The sequence below is a fragment of the Ranitomeya imitator genome, chromosome 4 (genome assembly GCF_032444005.1).
Source record: "Ranitomeya imitator isolate aRanImi1 chromosome 4, aRanImi1.pri, whole genome shotgun sequence".
NCBI classification, from domain to species: Eukaryota; Metazoa; Chordata; class Amphibia; order Anura; family Dendrobatidae; genus Ranitomeya; species Ranitomeya imitator.
The window spans coordinates 134,480,838-134,499,848 of record NC_091285.1 but is presented as its reverse complement, the minus strand read 5'-3'; the positions used below and the strand labels follow the sequence as shown (position 1 = coordinate 134,499,848).

The window sequence follows — 19,011 nt, the reverse complement described above, 5'->3', positions numbered from 1 at the left end:
ACACTTGAAATGTTTTGAGGTATCAAATAACTTATTGTTCCAAAAGAAGTCCTTATTTATGAAAATGTTGAGATTTCCATCTGTTACAATTATAGGTGGGCCATAATACAGCATAGTCTGTTCTGCAGCACTCTGCAAATAGACATGCATCAGGTTATGTTTCAAAGGGAAAAGTGAAAGTAATTTGAGCATAAAGCCAGACCTCTTCAATTTCTAAGAGCAGAGCAAAACATGGATAGGAAAAAGCATAATGTCTACGCAACATGGGTATTTTGGTGGATTATTTTTCAAAACACTTGGACTGGATTAACTTGTATGTGGATTATAATTTGACTAGGAGATAATATGAAGATCTGAAGGTCTACACAAGGTAATTATTATGGTCCATTTCTTTCTTTTCTGAAGGTCATTCAGATTTCTGGTTGTTTGTATGTTTAGTTGGTGAAATGAAAATCTACCCGAAAATTTATGGAATAAAAAAGTAACGTAGGATATTAAAATGGTAAACACCAGTATAAATCCTACAGTGCTTTCCATAGCAGAGTGCAAAATCCAGCCTGGAGGACGGAGACATTGACTATACCCAATAAAATACATTATATTTTATCATAATTCCCAGTGTAGATTTCATTTTATCTCAGTTTGTGGATAAATTACAAAGATAATTATCTAAAAGAAAGTAATTTTGTAATAAGAATAACAAAAGTTTCAGATTTCTCTAGCTGCTTTCACTTTCTATTTTACTCTCTGTATTATACCTTTTTTTGCTCGTTCTTATAAAATGACGGTAATTTTTGCTTCATATTTTTGTTCAGTAATGTGAAGAAAAAAAAGCATTTATTGCTATAAATCCTTGAAATGATACTGGATTTTAAAATCAATGATGGTGATGATGACGATGGTGACGGAAACATTGATACCGACAAATCCTTTTTGATCTTTAATGTAATTAATCTGGTTAATGAGGAAATATAACACTTTGGGCTTAATTGTATTGAGAAGCTTGCCTTGCAGTAGGATATTTATTGCATATAACAGACTGAGGTCACATATTGTCATTGCTCGACCTTCTTATAATACATGGAAGACTGCATTGAAATGGCAAAAGAAAGACCAAAGCACAGATTGATCATTGAATTGTCCTTTTTATCCAGAACCTCCACAAATGTTAATAAACAAGTCATTAAGAAAAAGTCATCAGAACCCTTCCTGAAGCCTGTATAGTGTTACAGATACATTTTTCCTGTTACAACCTATTCCTGCGTAAGAAACTAAATTTGGTAAGTGGTCTGCACCTAAGAAGCTCAGTTGGCTCTTTATATTCTCCGACTATTTCATTACATGGAATATTCATTAGTATTTGAGGGTAGAGATGAGAGCAAAGTATTCTCCCTCAGTATCTAATGTTTCATGTTCAGGCAGATCATTGGAAATTCCAGAAATGCAGCTGCAAATCATGGATATATATACTGTATATTCCAGTCTAGCGCTTCAGCATTTTATAATATATTTATTAAATTTATTGCTAATAACCTCATAGTACTGAATGCAAAAATTGAATCGAAGACACTTAGAATATGAAGCATTTGGGGAGTTTCTTAAGGGCATACTGTCTATGACGGTTAAAAATTGGCATGTCTGCATGCGTCCTTCTATAACAGTAATAATAAATGTTTTGCAATAATCTGATGTACCATCTCTGAGAAATCAAGCTTTAAAGCCGCATGTAGAATAGTCTACAAATGTACTAGGGACACATCAAAGTGTATTGGCACCAGGGCTGGGACAAGGGGTAGGCAGGGGAGGCACATGCCTAGGGTGCTACTTCCTGCCTCTCTCATGGGGTGTACTTTGGAAAAAAAACCTGACACTTATTGATAGTTGTTCTGATGCCGTATTCATGTTCTGTGGGGGTTCTAGTGACCTATTTATTTACTGATGATAGTTTGTATCCTGTATTTATGTACGATTGATGGCTCTGGTGTTCTATTTATGTACTGATGATGATTTTGGTTTTGTATTCATGTACTGATGATGTTTCTGGTGATGAATAAATTACCAGAACAACCATCACTACACGAATATGTTAAAAAAAAACACCATCCGTACATGAATACCAGAACCACTATCCGCATAGGAATATGGCACCAGATGCATCATCAGTTTTATTGCAAACTGTATTTGTTACTTGACGGGCATAAAATCCATCGGATGTATCTCTTTATCTATGATAGGGTCTGTTTAGTTTCCAATAGGATATCCACAAATCCTGAACACCTTATTTGAAATCAAATGGCACTCATTATATTAAAGCTATATTAGTTTACACGACCGTCCTTAGGTCAGACATTTAAAATATAGAATGCCAGGGATGAATATCGCTATTTGTCCCTTGTATTGGTATTGTAATGGTATGCAAACAATGAATGATTCTATATATCACTTCAATAACACACCCCCTGTTTAGCCTCACCCATAAAATATACCACTTTTTTTTTTACTGTTGCCGGTACTTTTGGGAGAAAAAGGTATCCGTTCTAGTAGAAGTGGCTGTCAGAGTGGGAGGTGGGTGGCTTTAGGGGACCTGTTACCTTTGTATTCAACCCATTCCTTTACTTGGGGGTTGAGGGTTTCATCTGGGGGTGGGGTGCACCATTGGTTTAATCTGTCTATGACCCCCAAAATACCTTTTCCCAGCCTGGATTAACGCTCCTCCAATTCATTAGCATAAAGCTACAAAGATAGTTTTTTTTTTTCAAGGATGACGAATTAGATTATTACAAGACAAATATTTTTTTTTATTGAGGAACAAAGACCAATTCAGCCATATCACTAGTAGTATTGTGCTAGTCTGAAAGAGCCTTGATAATTGGAAAGAGCCTGGTAGCCTGTATCAGTTATAGAGCTGACTTGTCCTAATGCGCCAAAAATATAACTCTCATAAAAAATCATGATTGGACAAGTCTGCAAAATCTATTCTTCACATGCATACCCTTTTATGTACATTTTATAGTCAACAGTTTATTATTACAAACTGCATTTTGGAAACGGCTCAAGAATGAAAAGAGATGGAGAATTCCACAGTGGAGATTGTTTCTCATAAGAGAATGAACAACGCTGGTGTTAGACTTGTATTATTAATAGCATAGTATTGCAAAATAAGGGAAGATTCATTACGGTATCACAAAAAAAGCAGATTTGCTCAGGATTTGATATTGTGCTCTTACCAATACTCATAATTTCACTGTGTGCAGATTATTAGACAAGTGAGTCTTTTGATCATATCATCATTTTTATGCAGATTTTCCGTCTACAAGCTGAATAAATGTAAATGCTTATTGGATGAAGCAGATCAGATGATGTGTATTTGTGTAATGAGAGAGGGAGAGGCCCAAAGATACCCTTTATTTAGGTTTAATTAATGGAAAACCTCAGAGGCAGGGTACACATGAAATATATGGCCATAAAACAATATTACTCAAAATAGTGTACCATCACCGCCACATGTGTACCAATGGACAATACATAGGACATATTGGTAATTAAACAGAAGAACAAAGAAAAACACAGAATATAGAAGTATAATGATTATGAAGAATTTTTTTTATTTATAATGTATACATCAACAAGTGAGTTAGGGGTGAAAGAATACTAGGAAGAAGAAGGACACACCACAAGGGACAAAGAGGATTGCAAGTTATGTCACTAAAAGCAGTGGGCACATCCAAGGGACAAACTCCACGTGCACAAGGTAAATACGAGAGGCTTTATTCACTATTTACAGCATTATATCTAATATCTATATCATGTCACTTGACCACCACTGAGAAAGACGCAGAACTTGGTATGTCAAGACTGGGCCAAGAAATGGCTAGCCAAGCAGTGGAGTACTTTGATGCATGTGATGAAGCATTGCCCAGTTCTGGAATATGACAGCACTGATATGGGTCGAAATTCATGGAGGGGAAAAATGGTAACAAAATTCTCATTGGGGTCTGTTACAAACCCCCAAATATAACAGAAAACATGGAAAGTCTACTTCTAAAGCAGATAGATGAAGCTGCAACCCATAATGAGGTCCTGGTTATGGGGGACTTTAACTACCCGGATATTAACTGGGAAACAGAAACCTGTGAAACCCATAAAGGCAACAGGTTTCTGCTAATAACCAAGAAAAATTATCTTTCACAATTGGTGCAGAATCCAACCAGAGGAGCAGCACTTTTAGACCTAATACTATCTAATAGACCTGACAGAATAACAAATCTGCAGGTGGTCGGGCATCTAGGAAATAGCGACCACAATATTGTACAGTTTCACCTGTCTTTCACTAGGGGAACTTGTCAGGGAGTCACAAAAACACTGAACTTTAGGAAGGCAAAGTTTGACCAGCTTAGAGATGCCCTTAATCTGGTAGACTGGGACAATATCCTCAGAAATAAGAATACAGATAATAAATAGAAAATGTTTAAGAACATCCTAAATAGGCACTGTAAGCAGTTTATACCTTGTGGGAATAAAAGGACTAGAAATAGGAAAAACCCAATGTGGCTAAACAAAGAAGTAAGACAGGCAATTAACAGTAAAAAGAAAGCATTTGCACTACTAAAGCAGGATGGCACCATTGAAGCTCTAAAAAACTATAGGGAGAAAAATACTTTATCTAAAAAACTAATTAAAGCTGCCAAAAAGGAAACAGAGGAGCACATTGCTAAGGAGAGTAAAACTAATCCCAAACTGTTCTTCAACTATATCAATAGTAAAATAATAAAAACTGAAAATGTAGGCCCCTTAAAAAATAGTGAGGAAAGAATGGTTGTAGATGACGAGGAAAAAGCTAACATATTAAACACCTTCTTCTCCACGGTATTCACGGTGGAAAATGAAATGCTAGGTGAAATCCCAAGAAACAATGAAAACCCTACATTAAGGGTCACCAATCTAACCCAAGAAGAGGTGCGAAACCGGCTAAATAAGATTAAAATAGATAAATCACCAGGTCTGTGCCGCAGGACTGGTGCATAGCAAATGTGGTGCCAATATTCAAAAAGGGCTCTAAAAGTGAACCTGGAAATTATAGGCCAGTAAGTCTAACCTCTATTGTTGGTAAAATATTTGAAGGGTTTCTGAGGGATGTTATTCTGGATTATCTCAATGAGAATAACTGTTTAACTCCATATCAGCATGGGTTTATGAGAAATCGCTCCTGTCAAACCAATCTAATCAGTTTTTATGAAGAGGTAAGCTATAGGCTGGACCATGGTGAGTCATTGGACGTGGTATATCTTGACTTTTCCAAAGCGTTTGATACCGTGCCGCACAAGAGGTTGGTACACAAAATGAGAATGCTTGGTCTGGGGGAAAATGTGTGTAAATGGGTTAGTAACTGGCTTAGTGATAGAAAGCAGAGGGTGGTTATAAATGGTATAGTCTCTAACTGGGTCGCTGTGACCAGTGGGGTACCGCAGGGGTCGGTATTGGGACCTGTTCTCTTCAACATATTCATTAATGATCTGGTAGAAGATTTACACAGTAAAATATCGATATTTGCAGATGATACAAAACTATGTAAAGCAGTTAATACAAGAGAAGATAGTATTCTGCTACAGATGGATCTGGATAAGTTGGAAACTTGGGCTGAAAGGTGGCAGATGAGGTTTAACAATGATAAATGTAAGGTTATACACATGGGAAGAAGGAATCAATATCACCATTACACACTGAACGGGAAACCACTGGGTAAATCTGACAGGGAGAAGGACTTGGGGATCCTAGTTAATGATAAACTTACCTGGAGCAGCCAGTGCCAGGCAGCAGCTGCCAAGGCAAACAGGATCATGGGGTACATTAAGAGAGGTCTGGATACACATGATGAGAGCATTATACTGCCTCTGTACAAATCCCTAGTTAGACCGCACATGGAGTACTGTGTCCAGTTTTGGGCACCAGTGCTCAGGAAGGATATAATGGAACTAGAGAGAGTACAAAGGAGGGCAACACAATTAATAAAGGGGATGGGAGAACTACAATACCCAGATAGATTAGCGAAATTAGGATTATTTAGTCTAGAAAAAAGACGACTGAGGGGTGATCTAATAACCATGTATAAGTATATAAGGGGACAATACGAATATCTCGCTGAGGATCTGTTTATACCAAGGAAGGTGACGGGCACAAGGGGGCATTCTTTGTGTCTGGAGGAGAGAAGGTTTTTCCACCAACACAGAAGAGGATTCTTTACTGTTAGGGCGGTGAGAATCTGGAATTGCTTGCCTGAGGAGGTGGTGATGGCGAACTCAGTCGAGGGGTTCAAGAGAGGCCTGGATGTCTTCCTGGAGCAGAACAATATTGTATCATACAATTATTAGGTTCTGTAGAAGGACGTAGATCTGGGGATTTATTATGATGGAATATAGGCTGAACTGGATGGACAAATGTCTTTTTTCGGCCTTACTAACTATGCTACTATGTTACTATGTATGAAGGGTAATGGCTTTCTGGTGGCTTCAGGTTTCATTCTTCTTTAATCTTTGGCAGTTTAATGTGTATCGTTTTTTTCTTAAAACATTTTTTGTGACCCTGTTGCCTATTTGCAACAAAACTTTTGATGGTTCTGTGATTACATCTCAATATCTCAATACCTTAGCATTCGCATGTAATAATTAAACATTTTTTTTTTACTTTTCAGAGTCAATTAAATCTGTTTAAAAGCCAAATTTCCTGAGGATAAAAAGGTGCCTAATAATTCTGCAGACCTTGATAAAGGATGCTATATCCTTAGGCCTCACCTTCCCTCATTACACAAGTGCATGTCATCTGACCTGCTTCATCCAATAAGCATTCAAGTTTATACAGCTGGTAGATGAAAAATCTGCATAAAAATGATGATATGGAAAAAACTCACTTGCCTAATAATTCTGCACACAGTATAGTGATAATATCATTGATAATATGCCGCCTTGATACATTAAATGAGATTACACTGTATAAATTGAATTAAACCAAAAACAAAGAAAAAAATACTTTGTTGGTATTAAGAAAATATATGATAACAAAATGAAAGAACATACAAAGTGCTATGTAGTGAAGCCTGGTTGTGCCTGGAGTCCACACCACAGCCAGGCCCCCCTGCAGTCGCACTTTCACCAATTATGTTTGGCCTCTTACTTTACTTCATTCAAAAGTTTTGAAGTTTTCCTCTATCCATTGAATAGGGAATACCTTATCGATTGCTGGTGGTCTGACTGCTGGGACCCTTACCAATCCAAAAAACCAAGGCTTAGGGCTTCGTGTGCACTGCCAGTCCTTTCATTCTTATGGGACTGCTGAAGAAAACCAGCCAAATATTGCACTCTGCTATCTACGGTGCTCCCGTCAAAAAAAAAATAGAGCAGCAGTGAGCATGAGTGACTACTGCGCGCCAATCACATGGGGCTCTTCAGAACCCTAGTTCCCTGAATCGGTGGGAGTCCCAGGGGTCAGTAGATAAGGAATAACTTCTTAACTTGAGAATACCCCTTAAAGAGGAATTAGTAGCTCTCCTAGCATGTCAATTTTAGTAAATACCAGGAAACATTATTTCAGCCTTCCATTAATTCTGCTGTGAAATTTAGGAATAACTTGACAACTGGCTGTAATCAGTTTGAACTCATTTTGCTAGTCTTAGTGTTTAGGGACTATTATAGGGATTATTATTATTATTATTATTATGGACTCTCATTTGGAAGATAAATAGTAGCCTCCAGTTGTCAATTTACTCATACAGAAATGAAAACTATATAAGGATACAGTCTGCTTACCACCTCAGAGAAGTTGTGTCAAGCAGAAGAATAGGTGGACACTGCACGGAAATTTCAAGCTGGTTCCTGGATTATTGATATACTAAATTACATTGCCTTGCGATAGTATTCGGCTCCCTGGAACTTTTCCACCTTTTCCCACATATCATGCTTCAAACATAAAGGTACCAAATGTAAATTTTTGGTGAAGAATCAACAACAAGTGGAACATAATTGTGAAGTTGAACGAAATTTATTGGTTATTTTAAATTTTTGTGGAAAATCAAAAACTGAAAAGTGGGGTGTGCAATATTATTAGGCCCCTTTAACCTAATACTTTGTTGCGCCACCTTTTGCTGCGATTACAGCTGCAAGTCGCTTGGGGTATATCTCAATATCAGTTTTGTACATCGAGAGACTGAAAGTCTTGCCTATTCTTCCTTGGCAACAGCTGGAGCTCAGTGAGGTTTGATGGAGATCGTTTGTGAACAGCAGTTTCCAGCTCTTTCCACAGATTCTCGATTGGATTGAGGTCTGGACTTTGACTTGGCCATTCTAACACCTGGATATGTTTGCTTGTGAACCATTCCATTGTAGATTATGCTTTATGTTTGGGATCATTGTCTTGTTGGAAGACAAATCTCCGTCCCAGTCTCAGGTCTTTTGCAGACTCCAACAGGTTTTCTTCAAGAATGGTCCTGTATTTGGCTCCAGCTATCTTCCCATCAATTTTAACCATCTTCCCTGTCCCTACTGCTGAAGAAAAGCAAGCCCAAACCATGATGGGATGGTGTGTTCAGGGTGATGAGCTGCGTTGCCTTTACGCCAAACATATCGTTTGGCATTGTTGCCAAAAAGTTTGATTTTTGTTTCATCTGACCAGAGCACCTTCTTCCACATGTTTGGTGTGTCTCCCAGGCGGCTTGTTGCAAACTTTAAACAACACTTTTTATGGATATCTTTGAGAAATGGCATTCTTCTTGCCACTCTTCCATAAAGGCCAGATTTGTGCAGTGTCAGACTGACTGTTGTCCTATGGACAGACTGTCCCACCTAGATGTAGATCTCTGCAGTTCATCCAGAGTGATCATGGGCCTCTTGGCTGCATTTCTGATCAGTCTTCTCCTTGTTTGTATTACGGAACTGCAACACAGAACAAGAATAGAAGGGGGAAAACTGACCCTGCACTGAGACTAGGCTGATACCCTACGATGGAGTGGGCGACCCATTCCTTGCGAATAGACCCACCGATGATCCTAGGTTAATCTCAAGCGAAGACCTATAGATAAGGGGAAGGAGGTCCCTGAAAGATCTAAGGACTGGGTATAAAACAGGTCACCTCCTAATAGAAAACACAGAGACGGCTGCAGAAACCAACTGAAAACAGAAACTAAGGATAGCAGAACCAGAGATCCCAGAACTGCACAATATCAAACACAAAAAGCTAACAAAGCACCTAGCCAGAACTCTAGCGGATAAACACTGTTGTCCAGCAAGGAATGGGAGGCAGGTGCTGGGTAATAAAGGGTGATACAATCACCTGACCTAAGACAACCCAGCACCAGGGGAAAAAGACCAGCAGCCAGAAAACTACAACAAGATGGCGGATGGTCAAAAAACAAAACAGATTGTAACAGTTTTAGATTAAAGTTTAGAGGGACGGCCTTGTCTTGGTAGATTTTCAGTAGTATGATACTCCTTCCATTTCAATATGATCGGTTGCACAGTGCTCCTTGGGATGTTTAAAGTTTTGGAAATTATTTTGTATCCAAATCCAGCTTTAAACTTCTCCACAACAGTATCACAGTCCTGCCATGTTGTGTTCAATGGTCTTCATGATGCTCTCTGTGCTTCAAACAGAACCCTGAGACTATCACAGAGCAGGTGCATTTATAAGGAGACTTGATTACACACAGATGGATTATATTTATCATCATTAGGCATTTAGGACAACATTGGATCATTCAGAGATCCACAATGAGCTTCTAGAGTGAGTTTGCTGAACTGAAAGTAAAAGGGGCCGAATAATATTGCACGCCCCACATTTCAGTTTTTGATTTTCCACAAAAATTTAAAATAACCAATAAATTTCGTTCAACTTTACAATTGTATTCCACTTGTTGTTGATTCTTCGCTAATAATTTACATTTGGTATCTTTATGTTTGAAGCATGATATGTGGGAAAAGGTTGAAAAGTTCCAGGGAGCCGAATACTTTCGCAAGGCACTGTAATAAAGTATAATCCAGCACCAATGAAAGGATAAAAGTTAAAAATGCCAATTTTTTTTAACTCGTACCTATAACTAACAACCCAATGATGGTTGGAAATACATAGACTATGTATTTTGTTACTTGAAGATTTTGTGTATGATTATAATGGTGGTCCAATAAAATTGCATTTTTTACTTTTATCCTTGTATCATTGTTGGATTACACCTCATTAATTTAGGTTGTCAATAATTTCCAAGGTTCCAGCTGGAATAACAGAGGAAAAGTACAATTCAGATTTGTAAGAAAAGTGTTGAAGAGTTGTTGTTTCATGAGGGAAAAGGGTCATTCATGCCCCCCCACCCCCCCTTCCCACATCGGACATTAGCTTCATATCCACCAGGGAAGCTGCAGCAAAAGGACATGCACCTCAGTATTGTACAGTGGCTTGCACAAGTATTGACCTCCTTTGCAGTTCTTCGTATTTTGCTACCTCACATCCTGGAATTTCACTTTTCTTTTTGGAGGGTTTGCATCAGTTTATGTGAAGAACATGCCTACACCTGTGAAAATTTAGTTTTCTTTTTACTGTGAAGCAAACAACAAATAGGACAAAGTAACTGAAAACTTCCTTTAAGTCAGTACTTTGTAAAGCCTTCTTTTTCAACAATTACAGCTGCAAGTCACTTTGAATAAGTCCATTCCTCAAGGCAAAACTGCTCCAGGTTCAACTTAGATGGTTTCCTCTGATGAACTGCAATCTTCAAGTCTGACCACAGATTTTCTATTGGATTAAGGTCTGATCTTCGACTACGCCACTCCAAAACATTTTCAAGTTTCCCTTTAAACCGCTCAAGTGTTGCTTTAGCAGTACGCTTTGGGTCATTGTCTTATTGGAAGGTGACCCTCCATCCCGCTATCAAATCACTGACAGGGTAAAACAGGTTTTGCTTAAGAATATCCCTGTATTTCACATCACTCATCCATCCATTTTTCCTATTCCAGCTGCCAAAATACATCCCCACATCATGATGCTGGCATTAACATGTTTCATTGTGGGGATGGTGTTCTTGGTGTGATGAGCGGTGTTTGTTTATCACCAAAAATAGCATTTATCTTGATGGCCAAATAGTTCAATTTTGGTCTCCCCATTGTTTTTGGTAAAACTTAAAGCAATTTTTGTGTGTAAGTAAAGGCTTTTTTCTGCCCACTCTTCCATAAATGCCACCTTTATGGAGTGTATGGCTTATTGTGCTTGTATGGACAGGTACTCCAGTCTCTGCTTGGGAACTCTGCAGCTCTTTCCCTGGACTGAGAGTTTTGGTTGGCGGCCTTCTCTTGGCAGGTTTGTTGTGGTACCATGTTCTTTCCATTTTTATGATGATTGATTTGATGGTGGTGAGGGGATCATCAGAGATTGGGATATTTTTTTATAACCCAACCTTGCCTTCTACTTCTCAACAACTTTGTTCTTGACTTGTTTAGTCTGATTGCCGTATGTGGAGTCGGGAAGGAATTTTTTCCCCCAATGTGGAGCTTACTCTTTGCCACATGGGTTTTTTTTGCCTTCCTCTGGATCAACATGTTAGGACATGTTAGGTTAGGCTTTGGGTTGAACTAGATGAACTTAAAGTCTTCCTTCAACCTTAAAAACTATGTTACTATGTGTTAGGGCTAGCGGAACGCACCGAGTAAATAGAGATGTTTATTGATATTGGTGCGTTCGCAGCCCGGGGTCCACCGTGCAGGAGTACCTGCTAGCAAACGGCGGAGCTATATGGCGGTATAGACTAACTGAGTTAATTCACTGAGTAGCCGTGAAAGGAAAGCACTGTGCCCTGTTAGACTCCACAGAGGCACAGGCTAACTGCCCAAACAGAGAGCAGTCAGTGGTCACATAAACACAAAAAACTCCTCGCCGGAGGAGCCAGCATTCTAGGGGCTTATTTCAGCCGGGTCCCTGAATACACTCAGACTCAATCTCCTCACCGGAGGAGCCAGCATTCTAGGGGCTTATTTCAGCCGGGTCCCTGAACACACATACATGTGACCACACTGGCGCAAAGCACATAACATAAGACAATACTAGCGCATGGCCGTGCGGTCATGCACAGTTTATATAGTTGCAGCACAGGAAGCTGCTACTGAAGTTTTTGCCCTTTCAGGACCTTCCAGAAGGACCAATGGAATGTACTGCAGCACCTGAGCATGTGACCGAACATGTGGGCCTCGACCTCCAATGGGAGACCCTGCCCTGGGCATGCTCAGTGTGAGTAAACAAGGACTTAGTCCCAGAGAGGCTCGCTCGCCGCAGATCAGTGCAGGGTACCATAGGAAAGCCAGAAAAGGCAGTAGTGACCCTATGCACCGAATCAGCCCCAGCGAGACGCTGGGAGCGACGTCTCCACTGAGCAGAGCCCACTGCGGCCAATACCGAATGGGAGACCGCAGCAGACACGGATCGAGATTCCCCCTGTGCAGCAGAGGAAACTCGACTCCTAACACTATGTTACTATCTCCTTGGTCTTCATGGTGTCGTTTGGACAGTAGTGCCTCTTAACGGCGTTGCAGCCTCTGTGACCTTTCAGAAAAGGCATGTATATACTGACAGACCATGCAACATTTAGATTGCACACAGCTTGGGACTAATAAAAAATGAATTTTATTGAGTTTCAAACAAAACTCTCAATAGACAAGACATATAAAGTGCAAACTTGCCAAGCAATAGTGACAGTTAGAATGAGTTAATGCAGCAAGTCAATATTTGCAGTGTTGACCCTTCTTCTTAAAGACCTCTGCAATTCTCCCTGGCATGCTCTCAATCAACTTCTGGACCAAATCCTGACTGATAGCAGTCCATTCTTGCATAATCAATGCTTGCATTTTGCCAGAATTTGTTGGTTTTTGTTTGTCCACCCGTCTCTTGATGATTGACCACAAGTTCTCAATGGGATTAAGATCTGGGGAGTTTCCAGGCCATGGACCCAAAATCTCTATGTTTTGTTCCATGAGCCATTTAGTTATCACCTTTGCTTTATGGCAAGGTGCTCCATCATGCTGGAAAAGGCATTGTTGGGCGCCAAACTGCTCTTGGATGGTTGGGAGAAGTTGCTCTTGGAGGACATTCTGGTACCATTCTTTATTCATGGCTGTGTTTTTAGGCAAGACTGTGAGTGAGCCGATTCCCTTGGCTGAGAAGCAACCCCACACATGAATGGTTTCAGGATGCTTTACAGTTGGCATGAGACAAGACTGGTGGTAGCGCTCACCTCTTCTTCTCCGAATAAGCTGTTTTCCAGATGTTCCAAACAATCGAAAAGGGGATTCATCAGAGAAAATGACTTTGCCCCAGTCCTCAGCAGTCCACTCCCTGTACCTTTTGCAGAATATCAGTCGGTCCCAGATGTTTTTTCTGGAGAGAAGTGGCTTCTTTGCTGCCCTCCTTGAAACCAGGCCTTGCTCAAAGAGTCTCCGCCTCACAGTGCGTGCAGAAGCACTCACCCCAGCCTGCTGCCATTCCTGAGCAAGCTCGGCACTGCTGGTAGTCCAATCCCTCAGCTGAAACAGTTTTAAGATATGGTCCTGGCGCTTGCTGGTCTTTCTTGGGCGCCCTGGAGCCTTTTTGACAACAATGGAAGCTCTCTCCTTGAAGTTCTTGATGATGCGATAGATTGTTGACTGAGGTGCAATCTTTGTAGCTGCGATACTCTTCCCTGTTAGGCCATTTTTGTGCAGTGCAATGATGGCTGCACGTGTTTCTTCAGAGATAACCTTGGTTAACTGAATAGAAACAATGATACCAAGCACCAGCCTCCTTTTAAAGTGTCCAGTGATGTCATTCTTACTTAATCATGACTGATTGATCGCCAGCCCTGTCCTCATCAACACCCACACCTGTGTTAATGGATCAATCACTAAAACGATGTTAGCTGCTCCTTTTCAAGCAGGACTGCAATGATGTTGAAATGTGTTTTGGGGGTTAAAGTTCATTTTCTGGGCAAATATTGACTTTGCAAGTACAGTAATTGCTGTTAAGCTGATCACTCTGACATTCAGGAGTATATGCAAATTGCCATTAGAAAAAATGAAGCAGTAGACTTTGGAAAAATATTTGTCTCATTCTCAAAATTTTTGTCCATGACTGTACAGTTAGACCCCTTTAAGACATACTATATAGTCCTTATACAAAACCCTTCCCTTTGTATACTCATAATAAAGTTCTAGATCTTGGATATTGTAGATACACTGGATGCACACGGACCGCCACATCAGATTAATGGTACGTAGGTTCAAAGACATCAGAACTGTACTCAATATACACAGAGCCCTGATTATATAAACAGGTATCATAGGATTCGGTTTAGTAAAAAATGAACTCATGTATATTGTAAGGAGGCTAATGGCCGTGTAGTCGATGGGAGGCATATGTCACAGAGATGGCTGTGCTTTGTGATGTAACCCAGAGTATCTTCTTTAGTGCACGCAAACACTAAGAGGTTCGTTTGGTGGACCTGGGACCAGGTTGTGGGTAGCTATGAGAGATGGGCGGGTCTGGCTACCCACATACCTCACCTCTGGGTGTGCTTACAGCTTATATAATGGAGGCTACTGTTTGGCACATGGTCTGTGTGTTGAGGAAGAAGGCCTCCTGTGTGTGTGGCTCCAGACCGAGCCTGAGTACTGGACATTACCCTAGCCTGTGTGACCTCAGGCCTGGTGGAGCAGAGCCCTGCTATGGACATTTATACTTTGTTTTGACTGATCTAAAATCTGTTTACTTTCTGTTTTTGCTTCTGGGTTTATGAAGCAATAAACCCACATGAAATTTTAACAGAATGTGCCTCCTGTTTTCCTCCCATCACACCCGAGTGAGTACAACCCCAACAATATATAGAGAAACCGAACAGTACCACCTGCACGATCGATCAGTTTGTTTCTCATTGTCATGGAGGTGAAAAGCCACACTCCTATTGAAACATTTTAAGGCTGTACAAAACCTGCATAAAGCCGCACAGTCAACAAGAAACATTTTACCCTTTTCAAACAGAATAACTTTACTGAGCATTCCAAGTTCAATTGTTGTTACAGCATGATACATTGTCGTTGTTACGGTAATTTGAGTCTGAGCTATTCCTCTCCTCACTGCTATCTCAGGCCCATGGGATACTGCGGCTCCACAGCTTTCATGAATCCTATCCCAACTTCCGTACGTTGTTTCCCATATGGCTTTCCCTTGTGGGAAGAGAATAAGGCAAGCTCCTCCATGCCTTCTTCGGTCGTAGATGGGCCACCGCCATAAAAGTCTGATCTATTAAAATATAACATTAATTAACAGGATAGATAAATGCAGCACCCCAGGTGACCGGTTGCTGCAGTGATGTTACTTTTCCTTCGGGGAAGGTGATGTCATGCTCAGAGGCAAAGGAGTTCTCTTCACCAGGTAAGGTACTTACGTGCAACACATTCTGAATTCAGGCCAGGAGGGGGAGCTCAAGACCTGGATTCAGGGGGAGCTTCCCTAGACTTTATGTTTCCTGGTTGGAAGGAGGAGCTAGGTCAGTTGTAGAGAGACACAGAAGGAGTAGGACGTCTTAAGCAGACATAAGAGGCCTGGCAGCCATGTGGAGCTGTAGCCTCTGAAAAGGAGCAACAACCTGAAGGGTTGTATGTGGAGTTGCCGGAAGGGAAGGAGCACCAGAAAGAGACAGAGCTCAGAGGGGAACTGTGGCTTGGCACCCTCAGAGACAGTGAGCGCAAAGCGTACCTTGCCAGCAAGCTTAAGGCCGCAGGGACCTCACACACACGTGGAAAGGCTCACGGACCTCTACTGGTATAGGAGGACTCTCACATGCCTCTGAGTCAGCCGGACCACCATCAATCCATGCCTGGTACCCTGGACTGTGGCCTTTCACCCACAAGTAAACCAGGTAAAGACTTATCACTTTTCTCCTCCATTTCTTCACCGGCTACACCATCTACGTCACACACCATAGGACCCCTGGTGTTATGGACCTGGTGGTTAGGAGCACCCGGAACGACCTGATGGTTAAACTATCACAGGACAAGCTCTGGGAAGTGGGAGCTCTGCTGATCGCAACCCCTAATCCTATCACACACACTAGAAATAGCCGTGGAGTGTACCTAACTCTGCCTAGACGCCTCTTCACAGCCTAAGAGCTAACTAGCCCTAGAGATAGAAAAAAAAGCCTACCTTGCCTCAGAGAAATTCCCCAAAGGAAAAGGCAGCCCCCCACATATATTGACTGTGAGTTAAGATGAAAGTCACAAACACAGAAATGAAACAGGTTTCAGCAAAGGAGGCCAGACTTACTAAACAGACTGAGGATAGGAAAGGTATCTTTGCGGTCAGCACAAAAACTACAAAAAGACCACGCAGAGTGTGCAAAAAGACCCCCGCACCGACTCACGGTGCGGAGGTGCCACTCTGCATCCCAGAGCTTCCAGCTAGCAAGGCAAAATCATGATAGCAAGCTGGACAAGAAAACAATGAACAAATAATTAACTAGCAGGGACTTAGCTTCTGCTGGAGTAGACAGGTCACCAGAAAGATCCAAGAACGAACTGAACCAGTACAAGAACATTGACAGCTGGCATGGAGTAACGATCTGAGTGGAGTTAAATAGAGCAGCCAGCCAAAGAATAAACTAAGTCACCTGTGGAAGGAACCTCAGAACCAGCAGCTCCACCCACAGCCACCAGAGGGAGTCCATGGACAGAACTCGCCGAAGTACCATTCATGACCACAGGAGGGAGTTTGATAACAGAATTCACAACAGTACCCCCCCCTTGAGGAGTGGTCACCGAACCATCACCAGAGCCCCCAGGCCGATCAGGACGAGCCAAATGAAAGGCATACTCCAACTCTCCCTCGACCAACACCGGGGCAGGAGGATCAACGGAGGGAACCATAGGCGCCACGTATCTCCGCAATAACGACCTACGGAACACATTATGGATGGCAAAAGAAGCTGGAAGGGCCAAACGAAATGACACAGGATTGAGAACTTCAGAAATCTTATACGGACCAATGAAACGAGGCTTAAACTTAGGAGAGGAAACCTTCATAGGGACATAACGAGACGACAACCAAACCAAATCCCCAACACGAAGTCGGGGACCAACACAGCGCCGGCGGTTAGCGAAACGTTGAGCCTTCTCCTGGGACAATGTCAAATTCTCCACCACATGAGTCCAAATCTGCTGCAACCTGTCCACCACAGAATCCACACCAGGACAGTCCGAAGGCTAAACCTGCCCTGAAGAAAAACGAGGATAGAAACCAGAATTACAGAAAAAAGGCGAAACCAAAGTAGCCAAGCTGGCCCGATTATTAAGGGCGGACTCAGCCAAAGGCAAGAAGGACACCCAATCATTCTGATCAGCAGAAACAAAGCATCTCAGATATGTTTCCAAAGTCTGATTAGTTCATTCGTTTTGGCCATTTGTCTGAGGATGGAAAGCCGAAGAAAAAGACAAATCAATGCCCATCTTAGCACAAAAGGACCGCCAAAACCTCGAAACAAACTGGGAACCTCTGTCCGAGACGATATTCTCCGGAATGCCATGCAAACGAACCACATGCTGGAAAAATAATGGCACCAAATCAGAGGAGGAAGGCAATTTAGACAAGGGTACCAAATGGACCATCTTAGAGAAGCGATCACAAACCACCCAAATGACCGACATCCTTTGAGAGACAGGGAGATCTGAAATAAAATCCATGGAAATATGCGTCCAGGGCCTCTTCGGCACCGGCAAGGGCAAAAGCAACCCACTGGCACGAGAACAGCAGGGCTTAGCCCGAGCACAAATCCCACAGAACTGCACAAAAGAACGCACATCCCGTGACAAAGAAGGCCACCAAAAGGATCTAGCCACCAAATCTCTAGTACCAAAGATTCCAGGATGACTAGCCAACACCGAACAATGAACCTCAGAGATAACTCTACTAGTCCATCTATCAGGGACAAACAGTTTGTCCGCTGGACAACGGTCAGGTCTATCAGCCTGAAACTTCTGCAGCACCCGCCGCAAATCAGGGGAGATGGCAGACAAAATTACCCCCTCTTTGAGAATACCCGCCGGCTCAGGAACACCCAGAGAGTCAGGCACAAAACTCCTTGAAAGGGCATCAGCCTTCACATTCTTAGAGCCCGGAAGGTACGAAACCACAAAATCAAAACGGGAGAAAAATAGCGACCATCGAGCCTGTCTAGGATTCAACCGTTTGGCAGACTCGAGATAAGTCAAATTCTTGTGATCCGTCAAGACCACCACGCGATGCTTGGCTCCTTCAAGCCAATGTCGCCACTCCTCGAATGCCCACTTCATGGTCAACAACTCTCGATTGCCAACATCATAATTGCGCTCAGCAGGCGAGAACTTTCTAGAAAAGAAGGCACATGGTTTCATCACCGAGCCATCAGAACTTCTTTGAGACAAAACAGCCCCTGCTCCAATCTCAGAAGCATCAACCTCGACCTGAAACGGGAGCGAAACATCTGGCTGGCACAACACAGGGGCAGAAGAAAAACGATGCTTCAACTCCTGAAAAGCCTCTATGGCCGCAGAGGACCAATTGACCACATCAGCACCTTTCTTGGTCAAATCAGTCAACGGTTTAACAACACTAGAAAAATTAGCGATGAAGCGACGGTAAAAATTAGCAAAGCCCAGGAACTTCTGCAGGCTCTTCACAGATGTCGGCTGAGTCCAATCATAAATGGCCTGAACTTTAACAGGGTCCATCTCGATAGTAGAAGGGGAAAAAATGAAACCCAAAAATGAAACCTTCTGAACTCCAAACAGACATTTTGAGCCCTTCACAAACAAGGAATTCGCACGAAGGACCTGGAACACCATTCTGACCTGCTTCACATGAGACTCCCAATCATCCGAAAAGACCAAAATATCATCCAAATATGCAATCATGAATCTATCCAGGTACCTTCGGAAGATGTCATGCATAAAGGACTGAAACACAGATGGAGCATTAGAAAGCCCG

General features: G+C 41.8%; 1 long non-coding RNA gene across 1 annotated transcript in view; it reads left to right on the top strand.

Annotated features, from left to right (window-relative positions):
* The first annotated feature begins 232 nt into the window (after nt 1-232).
* The window catches only part of LOC138673972 (uncharacterized), a 237,326-nt gene continuing 218,547 nt past the window's right edge, over nt 233-19,011 (top strand). Inside the window, exon 1 of the long non-coding RNA XR_011320400.1 lies at nt 233-370. This is a non-coding gene — a long non-coding RNA (uncharacterized lncRNA). The remainder of the gene's footprint in view (nt 371-19,011) is intronic.